Raw genomic sequence first — 21902 nt, forward strand, 5'->3', positions numbered from 1 at the left:
CAAACCATAAAACTCCTGGGAGAAAACATAGATGGTAAGCTCCTTGACAGCATTCTTGGGGATGCTTTTCTGGATTTGACACTAAAAGAAAAGACAATAAAAGTGAAAATAAACAAGTGGGACTACATCAAACTAAAAAGCTTCTGAACAGCAAAAGAAACTATTAACAAAATGAAATGGCAACTTAATGGGAGAAAATATTTGCAAATCATATAACTGATAAGGGGCTAACATTCAAAATATATAAAGAACTCATACAACTCAATGGCAAAAAAACAAATAGTCAAATTAAAAAATGAGCAGAGGGTCTGAATAGACATTTTTCCAAAGAAGACATGCAGATGGCCAACAAGTACATGAAAAGATGCTCAGCATCACTAGTCATCAGAGAAATGCAAATCAAAATCACAATGAGATATCACCTCACACCTGTTGGAATGGTTATTATCAAAAAGATAAGAAATAAAAAGTGTTACCAAGGATGTGGAGAAAAGGCAACACTTGTATACTGTTGGTAGGAATGTAAACTGGTGCAGCCACTATGGAAAACAGTATGGAGGTCCCTCAAAAAATTAAAAATAGAACTACCATATGATCCATCAATTCTGCTTCCAGATATTTATCCAAAGAAAACAAAAACACTAACTCAAAGTGATATATTCACCCCCATGTTCATTGCAGAATTATTTACAATAGCCAAGACAGGGAAACAACCTAAGTGTACCTAAGTGTCCAATGATAGATGAATGGATAAAGAAGTTGTGCTAGATATCTATCTATCTATCTATCCACAATGGAATATTATTCAGTAGTAAAAAGGAAGGAAATCTTACCATTTGCAACAATAAGGATGGACCTTGAGTGCATTATGCTAAGTGAAATAAATCAGACAGAGAAAGACAACTGCTGTATGATCTCACTTATATGTGGAATCTAAACAAAACAAGACCAAACAACAAAACTGAACTTGGAGATAAAGATAACAGATAGGTGGTTGCCCAAGGTCAGGGTGGGGGGGGGGGTGAACAAAATGGACAAAAAGGATCAAAAGATACAAACTTTCAGTTATGAAATAAGTAAGTCATGGGGATGTAATGTACAACACGGTGACTATAATTGAAAATACTGTATTGCATATTTGAAAGTTGCTAAGAGAGTAAATCTTAATAGTTATTACAAGAAAGAAAAAATTTGTAGCTATGTATAGTGACAGATGTTAACTAGATTTATTATGGTGAACATTTTGCATTACACACAAATATCAAATTATTACATTGTATACCTGAAACTAATATAATGTTGTATGTCAAATATACCTCAATTTAAAAAAACAAACAAAAAACCCAAAATCAAACAAAAGAAAAACTATGGTTAGATAGCTGATTTAACTGTGTTATCAAACACCACCTCATGAAAGACATATTTAAAGTAGAGAATATAATTTCCATTCATGTCAACATTGCATTAGTCGAGATAAGAGTGTATATAGGTTTATGTCTGTAGTTCTACATTCATTTTCTTGGCACTAAAATGTTGAACTTCATCATTCACGTGATGTTCTGCTAAGTATATGGCCCCTTCATCTTATGTTGTTCACTAACCTCATTGTCATTAATGAGTGGAGTGATCATACCTGCTCATATTTCTAGAATTTAAATCTTCTCATGACTTACAATATTTATTGAAATAATTTTTGCAGAACTATCAGCAATTTGCTGAATCACTGTGTAGGGGAGAAAAAATTTTCTTTTTCCTCTACCTGTTTTAGGTTCTGCAGTTGGGGCCCTGTAAATTCGACTGACAAGAGATTAACAAGAGAAAAACAAACAGAAGTTTATTAACCTGTGCATCACACATACGCAAGGGAGCACTCATGATGAGTAGCTCACAGGGGTGGTTAGAAATTGGGTTTATGTAACATCTTAACAAAAGAACAATACATTTTTAGAGAAGTAACAAAGCAAATGAAAAAGACTTTGAGTTTCTGAGGTGGCAAATTGTGGGAAGGTAAACGTATTGGGGAACTAATGGACAATAAATTCTAGTTATTAAAGTTTGATATGTAGATTCCTCTGGTGCATCTCTGGGCTGATAAGTGTCTGGAGTTGTCACTGGTAATTAACTTCTGTCCTTCTGGTGGAGAGGGGACGGCAAATGCCTTTACAAATTTATGGCCTACTTTTAGGCAAATATTGGGGAGGGCAGAGAGCTTTTTCTTGTATCTATTTCTTCTCAATTGCATTCAGGCTAAAATTATCTCTATGCTAAAGTGGCATATTTTGCTACCCTTCACCTATATATTATCTCAATTCACTTTTTTATGAAACTACATGGCCCTTTGTTATAAGATGACCGTTTCCAACATAAATTTTCCCATTCATATGCCTCTTTATATTTTATGTTTAGATCTATGAAATTTCCCACAAAAATCATGATTATGATTTAGTTTGTTTAGTATCCTTTACTGAAAATCCAAAAAGAATACTTTGGTGGAGGGCTACCTCAAGTTTCAGGAAAAATTATCCTCTTAATTACTTATACATTTAACCTTTATTTTCTTGTTACAATATATTGCAGTTCTTAACTTCCAGCTGCCCTAGGATTCCTGGCTAACTGTTTGCTTTTCTTAAAAAGAACCTCTACCCTAACAAGATGTTTCTGTAACTTAAATCTATCTAACTGAATGTAAAAAATTACTCCGAAGAATATAAATACAAGCACTTTCCATTAGGAATTTCACTCAAAAGTATTTTTCATCTAATAAAAGCTAGTGAAGAGATACTATGAGGAAGAAACAGCAAATAACTCTTAATCCTTTCTTATTCCCATGAACGATTTCATTACTTATTTAATCATATGATGTCTTTCTCAGTCTTTGAAGTATTATGCTTGAGGATAAAAGTTTTATAACAACAACATTATTATTTGTAGTGTTATCTTGTTGAATTAAAAAGTGTAAGGGAAATATGATGCAGTTGTATCTGTACTCAGCACTATTATTTACCCTTTCTCTCCTGACCTCCATTTGAATATGAGTTAAATCATGATTTCCACTTAGATCCAAAGTAATGCAAATTGAGTTTACTTGAAACAAAGCCACTTTATTGAGTATGTTCTAACATTGAAACTGTAGCAGACAGAATGCTTCCTTGGTCATTTACCTGTAATTCTAAGTCCAAAGTTAACATAGCCTGTTCTGGTAGTGTAGTGGTTAAGGGAGCCCTGTGGTCTGGGTTTGTTTCCCTCTAAGGGACCCCAACACCTATTTGTCCACTGTCATACTACGGTGTTGCTATGATGCTGAAAACTATGCAACCTGGGTATTTCAAATACCAGAGGGTCACTCATGGTGGACAGGTTTCAGTAGAGCTTCCAGACTAAGACGGACTAGGAAGAAGGACCTGGCCACCTGCTTCCAAAAAACTTGGCCATGAAAACTTATGAGCTTATGAATAGCAGTGTACAGCCCTGGAAAGTGAGAAGCAGATGGAGCCACAAGACCTGGCAGGGTTCCACTCTGCTGTACACAGGGTCAGGATCACTAGGAGTCAGAATCCACTCGACGGCACTAACAACAACAAAAAGTTAACATCCATAGAAGTTAGGTAGACCGCATCTCAATTTAAGTGTCCCGAATTAAATACTTTTATGTTAATCAACATTTAGCCAGATATTTAGCAGTAAAATCAAATCCCACGTTATTTCTTTGTTTGTCAAATAAAGCAAAGACAACATTAATGTGAGTTTATGGGTGCTCATTTACATTTTAGTTTCCTTCTTGGCTTTCAACTCGTGGCCTGCTTTGTCCTCAGTTATTCTGCTTTGTCCTCAAAAATGAATGGAGACGTTTCTCACAATTTAATTTGCATTTGGGATAACATCCAATGCTTTTGTGAAAAAAGTGGCCTGATGACAATTTTACTGGTTTGGTTTTACTTTTGAAAGAGAAAAATAGCAAGTTTCCATCTCTCTTTAATTTTTCTTTTTACGGGTGAGAATGCTAAATGACAGCACTGTGGACCAAGTTCAGCTTTTCACATTGAGAAAACTGACTAATGGACCATCTGATAAAAGTACTGCTACCATTTGAGCATTGCAATACCTTCTGTCTTCCAAAAGACATCGAAACGACTATGAAACTTGGAAACCGGGAACTAAAGGAACATTTGTCATTTTGTTCAACAGGTAAGTTAACCCCAAATTTTTAAATATTTTTGAAAAACTGTGCTGAGAAAGGCAAGTATCCATCAGAATCTAAAAGGCAGAATTGAAAATGGAGTCAGAGTTTACAAACAGCTGTAGCCACAATCTAAGGTATTTACAGATTTGAGGTTTGTGAAAGACCTCGTTCTTCTTCTCATATCCCCATGATAATCACTATCATGATTGTTTTCAATATTTTTTATTATCAATTCTGACTAGTAATAATAAAAAGTAATAATTCTTGATATCTGTCTTACACCTGGTACATTTTAATGCACCCTTAAATACATGCTTTCATTTAATTCTCACATCAAACCTATGCAATAGATATATGCCCATTTTACTGACAAATGGGCTGGGTCTTGAAGAAGTTAAGAAACTTTGCCTCTGACCACACAGCTAGTAATTGGCAGAGCTGGTATTTGAACTATGGTCAACTTGATTTAGAGTCTTAGCTTAACAATTACATATATCAATATAATATATATCTTATTGTAAAGAAGAAGAGTTGCCTGAAATTTGAAATCTATAGGGTCTGGTTTGAATTTTCCTTAATTTGATAACATACCTATTTTTAGCTTGATTTGTTGAGTTTCATTGTACCTGCCTAGATGTTAATATTTGAAGAATCAAGAGAATTATATAAATGAGATGCACAGGTTGAATGTGCAAGTGGAAAATCCTATTTGCTTTTCATAGAGGTTTTGGCAAACATTTTAAGGAAAAATAATCTGAGAATCTCCATGACAAACAAAGGCGAGGTATTTCATTTAACTCTTAGAGTGAAAGTGCCCATTTCTATACATGGAGTCCTATGTTAGCATTTGAAGTGTGTGTCTCAGGGGGACGTACAGGGCTCCTTTGTCCACTGCTTAGAGATATCATATGGAGTGTTTGGAAGAGCACAGATCATTTTGTGTCCTTCTCCAATATCTTGTCATTCTCAGAGATGCCAAATTGCCCTCTAGAAAGTTTAGAAAGTATATACCAGTTTTCTCTTTCCAGTAGGGTATAAGACAATTCCAAAAACAATCACCTAAAATAAATCTATATATATGATTCAGACTTTTACTATTTGTTTTAAAGTTGTGATCAAATGTCTGTGGTTCTAGGGAAGTAATCTAAAAAGACTAGGATCTACAGAGATCACTGTTCCAATTACACAAAAGGACTCTGACACACGTTTATAGGTATACATTAATTTTATTAGGCTGCGTAGTTATTAGGCATAAATGTAAAACAGTTCACATAAATAATTCTAATGCTTCTTTTACTACCAAATCAAGATTCCTCAGCCTATGAAATCAATTTTCCAGCACATATTTTTAAAGTTGTCAGAGTTGATGGTTTCTTTGCATATCACAGTACTAGTTAACAATCTCTGACCACCTAGAACTCTTGTGTATTTCAGATACTGGAGTTCAGCTTCCGAGTGAGAATTTCTTTTGCCTAACAATGAAGTTCTCTGTGGTTTGCCACTGAGAATTCCAACTCTACCAGCTCTTTACTTCCCTAACTCTGGGCTCCTAGATCTCAAAATTTCTGAAGTGATATGCATATTCCTTGCCTTAGCATCAGCACCACCTGAAGTATTTTATAAAAATACGTATACTCAAATTCTCTCCTAAACTACAGAATTAGAATCTCTGTGCATGAGGGAAATACTTAAACCAGTTTTCAGATATGTCTGATGCAGACTAGAGTTCCCAAATCAGCTGTACTGAGTTGGAGGTTTTGAGAGTGCAGGCAAATTACATCACGGACCTAAGATTTTTGAATGTGTGATGAAGATATTGTAGGAAGAAAGAGCATGCTCAGACCAACGAGGAAAATAGTGAGAAAATCTCAGCATTTAGCCTTTTCTGAATCTCACTTTCTCAAATTTATAATGAAGAAATACGAGGACTGTTTGAGTATTATATGTGTAGTGGAAATAAAGCACTTGGTGTAGAGTGTTACACCACAGTAAGTGCTCATTAATTGTTGCCTTGTGATATCCATTCATTTGTTCAACTAATTTTTAAGTGCCTACAGTGGTCAAGCCCTATGCTAAATACTGAGACTACAAAGATGATCAAAAGCAGACATGGCTTCCCTTCAAGGGGCATACAGAGCATTGGTAAAGACAGATAATAACCAAATATATATAAAAACGAATATAAGACAACAACTGAGACAAACATTACCAAGGGGAGAGAGACGGTGTTAAGGGAGTAAGAGAGAATTTGACCTAATCAGACTACTGGAACAAAATATATTTCTCACAGAAATCCAAAGGAAGAGTCAAAGGGTTGGAGAATTGGAGGATTTTAGGCAAAAGGATCAGCATGTGTTTTACAACTCTGTGGTTACTATAAATGCCTATGTTCAGTGATTTTTGCCTCATGAGTCATTAGACCTATCACCCTTTTATGGATGAGAAAACTGAGGCTTAGAGAAGTTAATGCACGTGGGCAAAGTGAGGCATGATTTATCAAGTGATGGGTTTACAATTAGAAATGCATTTGTTTTTGTTTGAAGCTTATGATCTTTCTTTTTCATTTGGACTTTAGTATATTTCAAAGGGCAAAAGACAGTAACACCTTCTCAGTCTTTGCTTACGGAAGGGTGCTGGAAATCAAGCTTTAAGTCTATAAAGTAAGAAGGAAGGAGGAAAAGGGAAAGAAAAGAGGAGTATAAAAATACACAGCATCACAATTTTGCTGTGGGTTGAGAACCACTGGTGTGAATCACTTTGTGGAAGAAATGGCAAGTAAAAGCCTCTGGAATTTCCATTCTCTCCCCAAAGAGTAAATCAAAATCAACTCTGTATCTCTCGAGGAATTTTAGATGTTAATGCCACTACTATAGGCTTGAAAGTGAAGATTGATGATTCTAATCACATCCCTAGTTAGATTAACACACAAGACAGATGTATCTCGGAGGATGATGGTGGCTTATTATAAACTTAATCATGTGGTGAATTCAATTACAGTTGCTTTTCTTGATGAAGTCTCCTTAGTTGAGAAAATTACTACAGCCCATTGAATCTGTTGTGTGGCTATTAAACTGATGAATATTCTCCCCCTTTGTCCAGTAAATAAAAAATAATAGAAGCCGTTTGTTCTTACCTGGAAGGGAAAACAGTACACTTTTACTGTTTTGCCTCTGGGTCTGATCAATTGTCCAGCTTTGTGCTACAATTTTGTCTAAAAGAAATGTGACTATATCACTGTCCCACTGAATGTCATGTTAGTTCACCACGTTTATTACATCCTGATAGTATGAGGAGAAAAGGAAGTAGAAGAAACCCTGGAAGCCTTGGTAAGACATCATGCCAAGTGCCAGAAGAAGAGGATAAGAATCTTGATAATATAGCATCCTGTCAACTCTTTTTGAAGTATGTGGGGAATATCAAGATTTTTTCTTCAAAGTGAGAAACAAGTCATTATTCATTGAGATGTACCACTAAGAAAGCGATACAATTCTTTGAAATTTTTTTTGTAGGTATGCTTTAGAGGTAATGCATTTTACATCTGCATGTGTTCTATGACCCTGAAGATATCCAGAGCAAGAGAAGTGCTCTCTAACTGGTCCAGGAAAGCTGTTGTGCCACTCTACTTAACGATCTAGCAGATATTGTGATGATAACTTTTCTGGGGCAGATTGGAAAGTTGAGTGAAAATAAGTCAAGCTCTAAGAGGAGAATCCATAACAGAGAGGAAGCAAAATAATTCCCTTTGGGCAAAAAACTGTACTCGTATTAAGAAGCAGCTTTTATTTGTAACTAGTTCAGTAGAGACCCAAGGACCAGGGGATGAAATGACCTGAGTTGCCTCTCATAAATTGGTACTATCATACCTGCCTAGCACTAAGTTAGGGGGTGCCCTGCAGCACTCCATCATCAAATGCAATGTCAAACCAGCAGATGCTGAAGGCACAGGAAAGTTGCCTGAGTAGGTAGTTCAAGCCTTCAGCCTGCCTACCTCTTCTCACTGCTAACCCTTTGTGAACCCACATTCATGGCTATGTGGAGAGTTTGTTATCACCTGTTTATTGAGGAGAAGATTCAAGTCAGAATTACGGATGGTGCTGCTTGATATATAGTGCTCCTGAAGGACAGTGCGAAGGAAAATTCTCTAGGTGGGCTTAATTTCAAAGCTATCATATTGTCCTCTTTGGCAGAAGAAAAGGCTTGTGATAAAGAACTGTGTGACTCGTGGGTATTGACTAAGATTGTTAGATAATTAGAGTCTTGGAAACAGAATAATTCAAGGATTGGTGGTGACAAGAAGGTCTAAGGAAAGGCAAATGTTTTTTGGATTTCCCAGAGTGGCCCCAGAGGGAGAGAATATTTGAGTCTTATGTGAATTCTCATCAAAAGCACCCTATGGAAAGGACAAGATGACCATTCTATGGATGTCAATCAATCTCATTCTCCAGTCACTCCAGTGCTTGTTTATTGAATTAGTTCATTCAACCAGTCAACAAATATTTACCAAATCCCTACATGTTCTGCACACTGTTTCAGGAATAACACTGTTTAGCATAACATAAATAACAAGCAAAAAAGTCCTTGCTCTTATGGAACTCATAAATTCTTACAGTAGGAAGAGAAGTATCAATTAAAATTATACATACCGTGATAGTTGCTAAGAAGAAAAAACTGAAGAAGCATCAGTATATGGAGAGTAATGAAGTGATATTTTAGATATTGTTTGGGAAACTTCACACTAATAAGGGGTAAGTGCATTACAGAGAGTTTGTAATAAATGGCAGGAATATGCTTGGTTTGTTCAAGAAACATCAGAGGCCTATTTGACAGCAAGATAGGAGAGAAGTGGAGAAGGCAGAGGCCCGATAATGTAGGGTCTTGTAAACCATGATAAAGACTTTGGATTTAATTCCAAGGTGAGAAGACACTAGAGGGTTTCAGTTAGAAGAGTAACATGCTATGACTTATGGTTTAAAAGGGTCGTTTGGGGGCTGGGCCAGTGGTGTAGTGGTTAAGTTTGCATACTCTGCTTTGGCGGCCCAGGGTTCACGAGTCCATATCCCAGGAGCAGACCAATACACGGCTCATCAAGCCATGTGGAGGTGGTGTCCCACATACAAAAAGAGGAAGATTGACACAGATGTTAGTTCTGGGCCAATCTTCCTCACCAAAATTAAAAATAAATAAATAAATAAATAATAAATAAAAGGATCATTTAGAATGCTGTGTGAGAAATAGATTATAGGGGGTAAGGGGAAAGAAGGAAACAGGTTAGGAAACTATTCAATTGTTTGGGAAAAGGGATAATCGATTAGAATAGGATGGTTGTGGGCAACGTGGTAAGAAGTGCATGGATTCTGAATATTCTTTGAAAGTAGAGCAAACAGAATTTGGTAATGGATTTGATGTGGGTATGAGTAAAAATGAGGTGTCAAGGATGACTCCAAAGTTTTCAGTCTGAGCAACAGAGTGATAAAGTTGACATTTACTGAGATGAGGAGGATGTTATGGGGAATGTAGTGTAGGATAAGAAGAAAAAAATTTTGGACATATTATTTTTGAGATTCCTAGTAAATAACTACATGGAGATATTGTAGGTAGTTATATGGGTGTGGAATTTAGAGAGGAGGTCTGAACATATAAATATGGGAATTTCTAGCATATAAAGGAAATTTGAAGCTAAGAGATTAGGTGACATCATCGCTAAAGGGAGTGTAGATAGGGAAATAATGTCTATGGATAGAGCCCTGGGGAGCTGCAGTGATTAGAAGTTGGGAGATGAGAAGGATTTAGCAAAGAGGAGAAGTGAAGTAGGAAGAAAATGGAGAAAGTCGGGTTCCAGGGGCCAAAATAAGCAAAGTTTCAAGGAGGAGAGTTGAGGAGGTTGAGCAGAATGTGGACTGATTACTGACCATTGGATTTGTCCAAATGTAAGCTTTTAGTTTTCTTAAAAAGAGCTATTTAAGTCCAGTGGTGAGTATGAATGCCAGACTGGATCAGGTTCAAGAGTGCATTGGAGATAAGAAAGCGAAAATAGTTAACACTAAAAGCTCCTTTGAAGAGAATAAATAGGCTAATGAAGAAAGTGATTATGATGTAAGGGATGGACCTAAGCACGAGCCCAACAACATGTAGTTTCCTTACTAGAAATAGGAATCTGGATACCATCATTGTTTAGTGGTCATCTGCAATTGGAAAGTCCAACACTGGGCCCTTGATTTAGTGCTAACTCTAGAGAGACCTGTCCTCTACTTTGTAGCAGTTTGACTTTATTAGATTCCTTCCATCTTGGAGGAGGCAGCAATTTGCCTCCTCCTGGGTTCAGATTGATTTTCCTCCTGTATTATGCTCTTGCCAGAACCAACTCTACTCAAAAAACTGCTGAATGCAGTTTACTTTACAGTATCCTATACCACATTGTTTCTTCCTAAGGAACTCATGTTAGAGTGAAAGAAGCAAGGAGATGGGATGCTGTTCATGAGATTCACTGGTGTTATGTACCTGAGCACCTAGAAGCAGCTGGTGTTTTATAAACAGTAGGATACCCTATTGAAAACTCATGCCAGGGACCAGCCTGGCGGCACAGCGGTTAAGTTCGGACGGTCTGCTTCGGTGGCCTGGGGTTCGCCGGTTCGGATCCCGGGTGTGGACATGGCACCACTTGGCAAGTCATGCTGTGGCAGGCATCCCACATATAAAGTAGAGGAAGATGGGCATGGATGTTAGCTCAGGGCCAGTCTTCCTCAGCAAAAAGAGGAGGATTGGCAGCAGATGTTAGCTCAGGGCTAATATTCCTCAAAAAAAAAAAAAAAAAAAAAAGAAGAAGAACTCATGCCAGGTAGGAGAAAGTCTTTTCTTATAGAATGTAACATATGTCTGAATCAACTACTGACATATGTTGCTGTTTCTTACATGACTGAAATTCATGGATTCAGGAACAAAACCATGGTTGCCCTAACTATTTTAACTGACTTGCAAAATCTTTCCTTTTCTTCTCTAAGATGCCAGTTTCTGACTTTAGCTTAAGTAGGAAATGCTTCTAGAAACACACCAATTGTTTGTTTAATTGAAAGTAGAGACCTGCCCATTTCATGCTTCTCAGGTCACTAGGAGGACAGGAAAAAAAGGGGTTACAATATTTGGTTAGAGTAATTGATTCTGACAGGAAGTGGAAAGAGGGTTGCTGCTGTTCAGAGGGGGAATTCTATGGGATATGCCTATTATGACCAATTCCATTGGTAAAATGCAAGTCATGAACCACATAATGACGTTTTGTTCAGGGATAGACTGCGTATATGTCAGAGGTCCCATAAGATTATAATGGAGCTAAAAAGTTCCTGTGGCATAATGATGTCATAGTGATCATAATGTCTAGTGCAACGCATTACTCACATGTTTGTGGTGAGGCTGGTGTAAACAAACCTACTGTGCTGCTAGTTGTATAAGAGTATAGCACATACAATGTATAAAAGTATAGCACATACAATCATGTACAGTACGTAATACTTGATAATGATAATGAACGATTATGTTACTAGTTTCCGTATTTGCTATACTATACTTTTTATCATTATTCTAGAGTGTACTCTGTATGACAAAGTTTACTGTAAAACGGTATGCTGTGTTATGCTGGCAGCAGCCTCATATATCCTGTGTTTACATCTCTTGATTGTATTATTTTCTCTTGTGCCTGATTTGATCTTGTGTTGTTTTGTTCATCATGGCCCCTAAGTGTACAAATCCACTGCTGACGTTGCCAGTAAGAGGCCATGTCAAGTGATTGACCTGGAAACAAAATTAAAAGTGATTAAGGACGACGAAGGTGGAAAATCAGTGCCAGTTAGTGCTCACCAGCCAGGCACTTCCCATTCAACAATATCTACAATCTTCTTTGAAGAACAGGAACAGAGTAACAGAAGCTGTTACTTCATCTAAGGCAACAAAACTAGGAAAAATTGGAAGGGCCTATATCAGACATGGAGAAACTTCTAATCCCTGGGTTGAAGACCAGACACAGAAGCATATTCCTCTCAGCACCATGATGATCATGACAAGGCAAAAAGTTTGTTTGTGATGTTGAAAGAAAAGACTGGATCTGCCTTACAATGCTGAATTTATTGCTGGCTGTGGGTGGTTTAAACAATTCAAGAATGGTTATTCACCACATAATGTGAAAGTAGGTGGTGAGTCTGTGAGTGCTGATGTGAAGGCAGCTGAAGAATTTTTGGAAACTGTAGATACACGGATTGTGGAGGAAAATTACTTACCAGAGCAAATATTCAATATGGATGAAAACTGCCTGTTCTGGAAACGGTTGCCTGAAAGAACTTTCATCCTTAAGGAGGCCAGGTCAATGCCAGGTTTCAAGGCTTTTAAGGACAGGATAACGGTCTTGCCTGGGGGCAATCTTGCAGGCTTCTAATTGAAATCCTTTGTGATCTGGCACAGTGAGCACTCTAGGGCCTGCAAACACACACTGCCAGTGTACTACAGGAGCAATAAAAAGTCAGGGATGACGCAGCTCCTCTTCTAAGATGCCCTTCTGAATTGCTATGCCAGAGAAATGGAGAAGTGCTGTTTGGAGAATAACATATCTTTCAAGATTTTGTTTAGTTTTGATAATGCTTCTGGACATCCTCCTTTTGTTGGTGATCTTCATCCCAATTTTAAAGCAGTATTTCTCCCTCCAAATATCACCTCTTTTATTCAATCAATGGATCAAGGAGTTATAGCAGCTTATAAGGAATACTACCTGAGAAGGACCTTTGCCCAGGCTATTGGTGCTACTGAGGAAGACATTAATGCAATTCTGGAAAGATTACAACATCTATGACTGAATCAAGAATCTTGATTGGACTTGGTGTGACGTTACCAAGGAGTGTAGGAATGGCATCTGGAAGAAGACACTCCTGAGGTTCATCCATGACTTCAAAGATTTGCCAAAGATGAGGAGGTTGTGAAAATCAACAAGGCTGTGGTTGAGATGGCAAACAACTTTAACCTGGGTGTGGATGAGGACAATACTGAGTGGCTCCTAGAGGTGGTTCCTGATGTATTGATTAAAGAAGAGTTGTTAGGACTGGAAGAGGAATGCATAGCTGAAGAAGAGGCAAAGAACAGGAAACTGTAGGAGAAGAAAAAGAAGAAGGACCCCCAAGAAAATTCATAGTAAAGCGTTTGGGAGAAGCTTTTACAGACTTCAACAAGCTTCTTAAAAAGCATGAAAACATAGGTCCCAACACCAAAAGGTTTTTATTAGTAGAGAGGAATGTTCGTGGTGCATTATCTGCTTACAAGCAAATCTATGATGAAAAAAGAAACAAACCAAGCAAACCACCATGGGCATACTTCTGAAAAGAGTGACACCTCCTCAGGAAGAGCCTCAGGCAGGTCCTTCAGGAAGTATTCTAGAAGAAGACACTGCTATGATAGGAGACGACAGCTCCATGTGTGTTATTGCCCCTGAACACCTTCCAGCGGGACAAGTTGTGGGAATGGAAGACAGTGATATTGATGTTCCTGACCCTGTGTAGGCCTAGGTTAATGTGTATGGTTGTATCTTTTCTTAACAAAAAATTTTAAAATAAAAAATTTAAAAAATAGAGAAAAGCTTATAGAATAAGAATGCAAAGAAGGTAAATATTTTTGTACAGCTGTACAATGTGTTTGTGTTTTAAGCTGTGTTATTACAAAAGAGTCAAAAAGTTAAAAAAATTAAAAAGTTTGTAAAGTAAAATAGTTACAATAAGCCAAGGCTAACTTATTGAAGAAAGAAAAATATTTTTTATAAATTTAGTGTAGCCTAAGGGTACAGTGTTTATAAAGTCTGCAGTGCTGTCCAGTAGCGTCCTAGGCCTCCACATTCACTCACCACTCACTCACTGATTCACCCCGTCCTGCAAGCTCCATTCGTAGTGAGTGCCCTAAACAGGCGTACCATTTTTTATCTTTTATACTGTGCCTTTTCTATGTTTAGATACATAAATACTCACCATTGTGTTACAGTTTTCTATATATTCAGCACAGTAATACGCTGTGCATGTTTGTAGCCTGGGAGCAATAGGCTATACCATACAGCCTAGATGTGTAGGAGGCTATATCATCCAGGTTTGTGTAAGTACACTCTGTGGTGTTCACACAACGACGAAATTGCCTAATAACGCGTTTCTCAGAACGTTTTCCCATCTTTAAGCAATGCGTGACTGTACAGGATTAGAACAACTCCATGTGGGCAGAACCATAAGATCCCTCTGGAATAAAGATTTGGATTATCCCACTAGGTAAATCACAAAGTGAAAATCATTTTCTCTTAGGTATATTTTGATTTAAAATCTTAATTCTAAAGCACTATGGACGGCCTAAATCTGTTGGAAACAACACATTTTGTTGGACACAACACATTTTCTATTGCTTAAGAGATAAGGGAGGGTGTTAATTATTTTTAAAATTACAATTTAGGGAGCAATGACACTTTCCAAAGAGAAAACCATTTGCTAATGGAGAATGAAACTTAGGGTTTTCTGAAATGTCACTAAGAGTACATCACAAAGCAAGAGAGGAAATTAGTAAAATTTGACTTATGATTTAATATTCTATGTTGAGGTTAGTCAGTGAAATATCTGATTTGTTAAGCTGAAGCAGACCGATCAACATTTTTAGCCTGATTCAATTTCTTTCAGACATGGAGACACAGTCTTCAATGAAATCTCAAAATCAAAGGATGCACTTTCTCTATGCTTTAATTTGCCATAATTAAAATAAGGGCAAAGCTTCATCTTCCTTATTTATCATACCTACAAATATGTGCATTAATTCAAATTTTGCAATGGAAAGAAAACGGCAGTTTTGTGACATGGAATATCTAACTTGAAATTGGTCACCTATATTTTTTCTTTAAATAAGATGAGGTATGAACTCATCAGCAGAAAGTAATTGTCCTCTTTTCAAATTTCACATTAGACATCTTTCATAAGCTGGTCTGCAACACTTTCGGTGAAGGAAATGTTGCATCTTTTCAATTGCGGTTGGAAGGATTAGAACAGGGATGACTGGATGAATGTATCCCACCAAGGCATGGTGGAACCTTTGATTTTCCCACCTAATTTCACTGCCTCTTAAGAGAACTTCACTGTACCAATTATATAGACAATTTAGAAATTGATTAAACGATTTAGAAAGAATAGAAAGTATGCTTTGGAATGTTTAATTTTCTTATTGAAAGGTTTAGGGAGATTAGATAGCGAGGTGAAAGGAAGGTGGAGATGAGGTGGAGTGACAGAATATTGGGAAGTGACATCTGTAGAGTGCTTCCTGTTAATGAGTTGTGCTAGCCTTCTATTATAAATGTTCTCATTTAATCTTATGAGTCCTCTGCGAGAGTATGGCTATTCTCAATAGCAGTGAGGAAATGGAGACTAACAAAGATGAAAAAATTTGCCCAACTTACACAGTGAGTAAGTTATAATGATAGAAGTTAAACTTAGCTCTCTGGCTAGAATAATCAAAGGGAAAGAAGGATGATGAAAGAGATGTGAATTTCAAGCACTTTGCTGGATCTTATAGAGCTGATAAATGGTCCAAGTAGTCATTCTTGGTGCGTTAATTAGGTGAAGGTGAGCACCCAACCAATGCAAAGATCCTGCTAAGTAAGGAACTGCAAAATGCTGAATGATTAATTCCCTAAACCAGATAAATGAAGTTTACTGATTGCATGTGTGTGTGTGCATGAATGTAGTGTGTGCTTAGAAGGACCGAGTGTTAAGATGACATGTTCATTTGACACATGAGATCTCAACAATAGGGCTTTTGGGAAATTTAAGTCCTCAGCTTTGAATTTGAAAGGAAGAAATTACTTGACAAGTATGGTTCTGCAGAGATACCTTTTCTATGGAAAAAATGGACATTCAAAAGTTGGCTTTATTTCACCATACTGGTATAAAAAGATGAAAAATATAATGAACTTAAAAAGTACCCTAGAAATTTCTATTTATACAGTTGTATGTGTTGAAAAGTATCTGAGCAGTCCATACAAAGAAACCCATTTAATTGTCCTAAACTCACTTTTTTTCTAGTCTATTTGATCAAAGAACCCATTTAACATGGAGCATACGTAAGCATTTTGAGGAAAACCATGTCAAGGGAGCACAATTTGAGGGATACTCTCTAAGCCAATGGATTTTTTCGAATTCTTTAAGAACTTCCGATTAGTTATATAAAGCTGTGTTCATATAGGAAACTAGGTACTTAATATAACAATCAGAAAGGGAGTCAAGATGCCATCTCTCTCCTGTACGGATAACAGAATTTAGGATATATCAGTGTATCTTGCAGTCTCTTTTTTTCTCTATTTTTCCCTCCCCCTGCCTGACTTCTGCCTCTTTTGTTTCAGCTGGTGATCAATACATGAGAAGAAAAAAAATTTCTAGTGTATGCATCTACACGAAAAGATGAATTTTGTGAATCTTATGTTTGGTCAATAACTTGCTTGGCCAATAAAATGTGAGTGGAAGCGACGTGTGTGTTTTTCAGGCAGAAGCCTTTGTAAACCAGGGCACAAGTCGCCACAACCTTTCCCAGGTCTTGAGTATCGTGGAAGTGAGGGTTGATGTGGTGCTTTGTCAGCCCAGCTGGTCCTTGCTGGCCACATAATGTGAGCTAGAAATAAATCTTTGCTGTTTTAAGCCATTGATATTTCAGGGCTATTTATTCCGCTGTATTAACTAACATGCCCTGACTGGTATGTGTGGTATAACCCAGTGCAGAGGCAACATGTATAACATGATGGCCACAATATGTAGTGCATAGTAAGTGCTTAAAATTGTTTTATGGTTATCATGATTTGTTATCTGACCTGAAGAATTGATGATGAATATCAAGGGGCTCAAATTGCTTGTACAATGAATTTTTGGGTAATATTTTCAGCCTAATTTTTGGTTGAATTCAAGCACATATGGTCTCCCTCTCTCTGTGCAAGTCTGGTCAGTCAGTTGCTATCAGGGTCTGCGTCTGTGTAGCAAAAATGTGTGAGAACTAGAATGCCTACTCTCTTGATCTGCCGAAAATTGTCACGATCAGTTCAGCTCAGTTAAAAAGCCATTGATTGAGCACAGGTTATTTGCCAAGGATTATATTAAGTGACTATTAGAATAACCTTCGGGTGTTAAGAAACTAATTCTCAGGAAGCCTGGATGAGGTACATTATTTTTGGACTCAGAAGAAAAACGTGTGCAGCAGTTGGTATTTCCCTTTACCATGGCACTGTTAGTCACTGGGTGTGGCTATACTCCAGAAGCCTAGGGTCAAGGACTGGAGCGAGAGCAGAGAGACGTGGGCAGTGACATCTGGGATAAGTTGTTGAGCCTTGGCAGCTATTGAGGAGGCTGGGACTGATAGCTTGGCTGAGGTTAGGGATGAAGTGGGCAGGATAAACTTTCTTGATATTCAAGTTTTAGGCATTGTTGACGGGGAGAGGGGAAAAAACTTGTAGAATATGTATTTTATAAATCCGTTATTTTAGTCACTTTTTATACTTTAACTATGAGTTTTAGAATAAGGGACTTGGAAACATCAGAAAAACATCATAATACAATGCTTTTTTTCCTGGCATTCGTCATCTCTTTTGAAAGTCATGATAACTCATTTCTAGAAGCTGATAAGTCCTAAAAAAAATAAAAAGTTTAAATTGCAATTGATTATACTGACCTAGGAATCTCCTAATATTTAATTCTTGCATGAAAATGTAGCTAGCAAGATGACTCCTGCTGGCTTATAATATGCTTATCAAAAAAAAAAAAACCCCACTTGTCAGGCTCAGAGCCTTGATGTGGATATTTGAATATTATGAAAATGAATTCATGAGCCAAGTCTGTCTGTCAGATGTTTTTAATTTAAATGTTCTGATGGGTGATGAGACTCAGCATGAGGGCATCCAAAATTGTCTGGTAAAATTTTAAAAAATCAGGGAAAGAGGCTAGGAAAATTCTTCACGTTTAGTTCACAATCATGTGCCTATTTGGAATTTAAAGTTGCAGGTCAAGAGAGGTTTTGATTTTCCAAACTTGGACTTTACTTAAAAATCAAGTGCTATTCCATTGACTTTTTTTTTTTTTAACAGAAGTTATATATTTTACTATAGATCACCTGTGGAATGCTAGAGAGGTCAATTCAGTAATAATATAGACATTTTTACCTGAGCTCCTTGGGTGAACACTACAAATTTCTCTTTCTAAAGAAATACTGGTAGCTTGAGGCCATTCTAATGTTAGGCTATTTTAAAATGTGTTTGTTTGTTTTTCCAAATGAATGTTGTAGTTTTATGTAGCACAATGTTCCGGTGCACGACCTTCTACTTGATAGCAATACTCCACTGCAGCTCCTGCACAGGGTCATTACACAAATTTATTGCTAATGCCAGAGTGGCCTGTAGCTGTTTGGAAGTCCACAGCCATATGGTTGCTAACTCTGGCCCATCCTGCCTCAGTTCAAGGCTTAGAGAAGCTCTGTGTTGCTGCATTCCTAATTCCTGCAGTCCAACTGTACTGTCATCATGGCAGTGGCATCCTTAACACTATCAAGTAGCATATAAGAGAAGTAAATAATTTGTTGGCGATAGCAAGGATGATAATGATGTAGGTTCTTTGCAAATTAGACAGTGCCAGTATGCAGCACAGATTCGAAATCAGATTTGGAAATAGGTTCTTATGGATTCTTTCACTTTGTCTGGATCTTTCCCTAGCATTCTGAGTTTAGCCTTATTCTTCACTTTAAGCCAACACCCAATTTCTCAAGAAGACTTCCTTCCTTGTCTATAGTCTTTCCTAAAAATTTTTTATAACCTATTCCCCTTTACATTTTTTGTTTTGCCTCTCAAAATATCTTGAAGTATCATTCAATGAGAATTTTTTATGGAGCTGTCACTATGTACACAGCTAAGCATTGAACGAAAGGTAGAATCAACTAGGTATTTGATTTACATGTTAAAAATATTGGAAACATTTAAATAGTAAGGGAGCTTCGGCAACTGTGAAGGGTCTGAGATTTTACCATACTTATAAGCTTATAAGTTGGCCTATCGCAGTTAGTTTCATGGATGCTGGCAGAAGACAAGAGACAATTAGGTCAGAGAACAAGGACTTCATTACTTTCAGAACAGCAAGTCACATGAGCATTAGCATATTTGAGTCATTCCCCTTGCCTCTAGGTCCCAAGGAAATGATAGAGATGGGCCAGATGAGTGTTTGTATATTCACTGAGTTTTATGACAGGAGAGAAAGCCTAAGCTTAGGAAACGTGAATGTCTTATAATAGGAAGTAAGCATACCTGCACTTTGCTCCTGGGGGAGACACTATCTCTATCTTCCCATGCTTTTTGCTGCACAATCTTCCTTGAAAAGATAGTCCAGAACAAAGAGCAGTCGGTGTCTCCGCTTATAAGATATGCAGAAATGCAAAGATCTATGGAGAATTGCCTCCCAACAGGCAGCATGTCTCAAATGTGTCACATAAGCAGTACTTGCTAGAGAAATTCAGATAAGGGGGCAATGAACTTGATCTTCAATACCAAAATCACACTACTCTAGGTAGTTCAGAAAGGTTTTACAGAGAAAGTTAACATTAAGAAATCTTTGAAAGATGGGTAATATTTGGAGGGGAAAGGAAATTGTGCCAGCCCTGGTGATCTAGTGGTTAATATTTGGCACTCTCACCCCTGTGGCCTGGGTTCCTTTCCCTGTCGCTGAACCACAGCACCAATCTGTCAGTTGTCATACTGTGGCAGCTGCGTGTTGCTGAGGCTGAATGCTATGCCACCAGCATTTCAAACATTTGCAGGGTCACCTATGGTGGACAGGTTTCAGTAGAGCTTCCAGACTAAGAAAGACTAGGAAGGAGGACCTGGCCACATACTTCTGAAAACATTGGCTATGAAAACCCTATGAATAGCAGTGGAGCATTGTCTCCACTATACAGTGCCAGAATATATAGTGCCAGATATATAGTGCCAGAAAGTGAGAAGTGAGAGGATGGTGCAAAAAAAATAGACTGAGCAGGGTTCTGCTCTGCTGTACATGAGGTTAGTAGGAGTCTGAATCGACTTCATGCATTAACAACATCAAAAGGAAGGGGCAATGGTATTTCTTTTGAGGAACACAGTAGGAGGTGAGAAGCACTCCAGGCTGATGTGTTAGAAGGATGCATTAATCCAGCCTTATCGCTTGTTAACCATCTGCATCCATTCTGATTGGTCAGTGTCCATGCTGTACTGATTGTTTAGAATTTTGAATAGTAGCGAGCATAACATTTGTATGGTTTGGGAGTAGTACGGTCTCGCTGTTGCAGTTGGTTATCCTTCAATTAGGCTTGCCAGATAAAGTCCTCTATTTTTATTTGCTACATCTGGCAACCCCATCTTCAATACAGTAAGGCTAGGTCTCTACAGTGCAGGAGCTCAAATCCAAGCTGGCATTTACTCTTGTAGGTAAAGGGAGACCATTAAAGGTGCTTGGGCAAAGATTTATATAAAAAAGGTGTGTTTTAGGAGAATAAAAATGATAATGGTATGCTGGTGGAGATGATGCATCAGATCTTCCTGATTACCTAGATAATTCTAATATCCCTAGTTTGGAGCAGGTGTGGAGAAAATGTATCCTAAGTCTAGGAGATACATGATTTAAGTTGAATTTCATGAAGACAGAGAATAGATTCCATGGGTATGGCATAGATAACATGTAGGGGAGCTATATCTCAAAGGATGGTTATGACACGTGTGACCTATAATTGTTTTATGAGTGTCAATGTGGAATGGGTCACTAGGAATCCAGCCAAGTGGTAGAAAGGAACAGAGACAGCTGATGCCCTTTCCTTGTCTGGTCTGCCCTGAGTTGAAGCAGTCAGAGGCAGGAAAATGTTTACCAGAGAGGCCAGTAAGGGATATGAAGTCAATGCGTTGTTGAATTTCTGTTAGGATATGAGTCCAAAAAATGGGGTAAAAAGGAGTTTTCACACATCAGGATGTAGGTTTGGATGAGCTTTCATTTACATAAGGGTAGTGGGTTTTGGTGCCAGGAGTACAGATGAGGAGAAGCAGGATGAATAAAGCAGTGAGTCAGAAATTGGGCAGGGAGAATACATTAACAGGTAGGAGTTGGCGACAGGCGTGATGAGACGCCAGGATGAGGTAATTTACAGAGCCGTAAAAGCCGTAAAACAGGAATGCTGAGGGGATGGAGGAGCACAAGGCAGCGAGGCAGGGGTGGCTCTAATATTTTAAAAAGAAAGTTGACGGGACTTCACTAAAATGAAATTGTTTTCTCCGGATTTCAGTGAGGGCCTTGCAGATGGCATTTAGGCCTTTTGTTGTCACCATTTGGAGAAAGCATATGATCCTTTGCGGTAAGTAGAAGATAAAACAAATAATACGGCAATTTTTTTTTTTCCAAAAGGTGAACAAAATAAATCTGTTGACACATCAGATTTGGTTTATTTTTCATTTGACATAGAAAACAGGTGCTATAAAATGTGCTAACAACTAATAGTGGGAGAATTCTAGTATAATCTCTAAAAGTTATGATCATAAGAAGAGAAAAGGATACAAATGTAGAATCTTTGGTTGAAGCACTGAGAAAATTGATACCATGTTTCAAAACGAGGTAAAAATCATGATGCAAAAGTTTGAAAGGAAGTATTTGCTTTAACTTTAAAGCAAGATTGAATTCTGAGCATTATACAG

General features: G+C 37.6%; 1 long non-coding RNA gene across 2 annotated transcripts in view; it reads left to right on the forward strand.

Annotated features, from left to right (window-relative positions):
- The first annotated feature begins 3922 nt into the window (after positions 1-3922).
- The window catches only part of LOC139082803 (uncharacterized), a 103117-nt gene continuing 85137 nt past the window's right edge, over positions 3923-21902 (forward strand). The window contains exon 1 of one of the 2 annotated variants that reach the window (XR_011539054.1): positions 3923-4185. This is a non-coding gene — a long non-coding RNA (uncharacterized lncRNA). The remainder of the gene's footprint in view (positions 4186-21902) is intronic. The other variant, XR_011539055.1, reaches the window with a different exon arrangement.

The sequence above is a fragment of the Equus przewalskii genome, chromosome 4, assembly GCF_037783145.1.
Source record: "Equus przewalskii isolate Varuska chromosome 4, EquPr2, whole genome shotgun sequence".
NCBI lineage: Eukaryota > Metazoa > Chordata > Mammalia > Perissodactyla > Equidae > Equus > Equus przewalskii.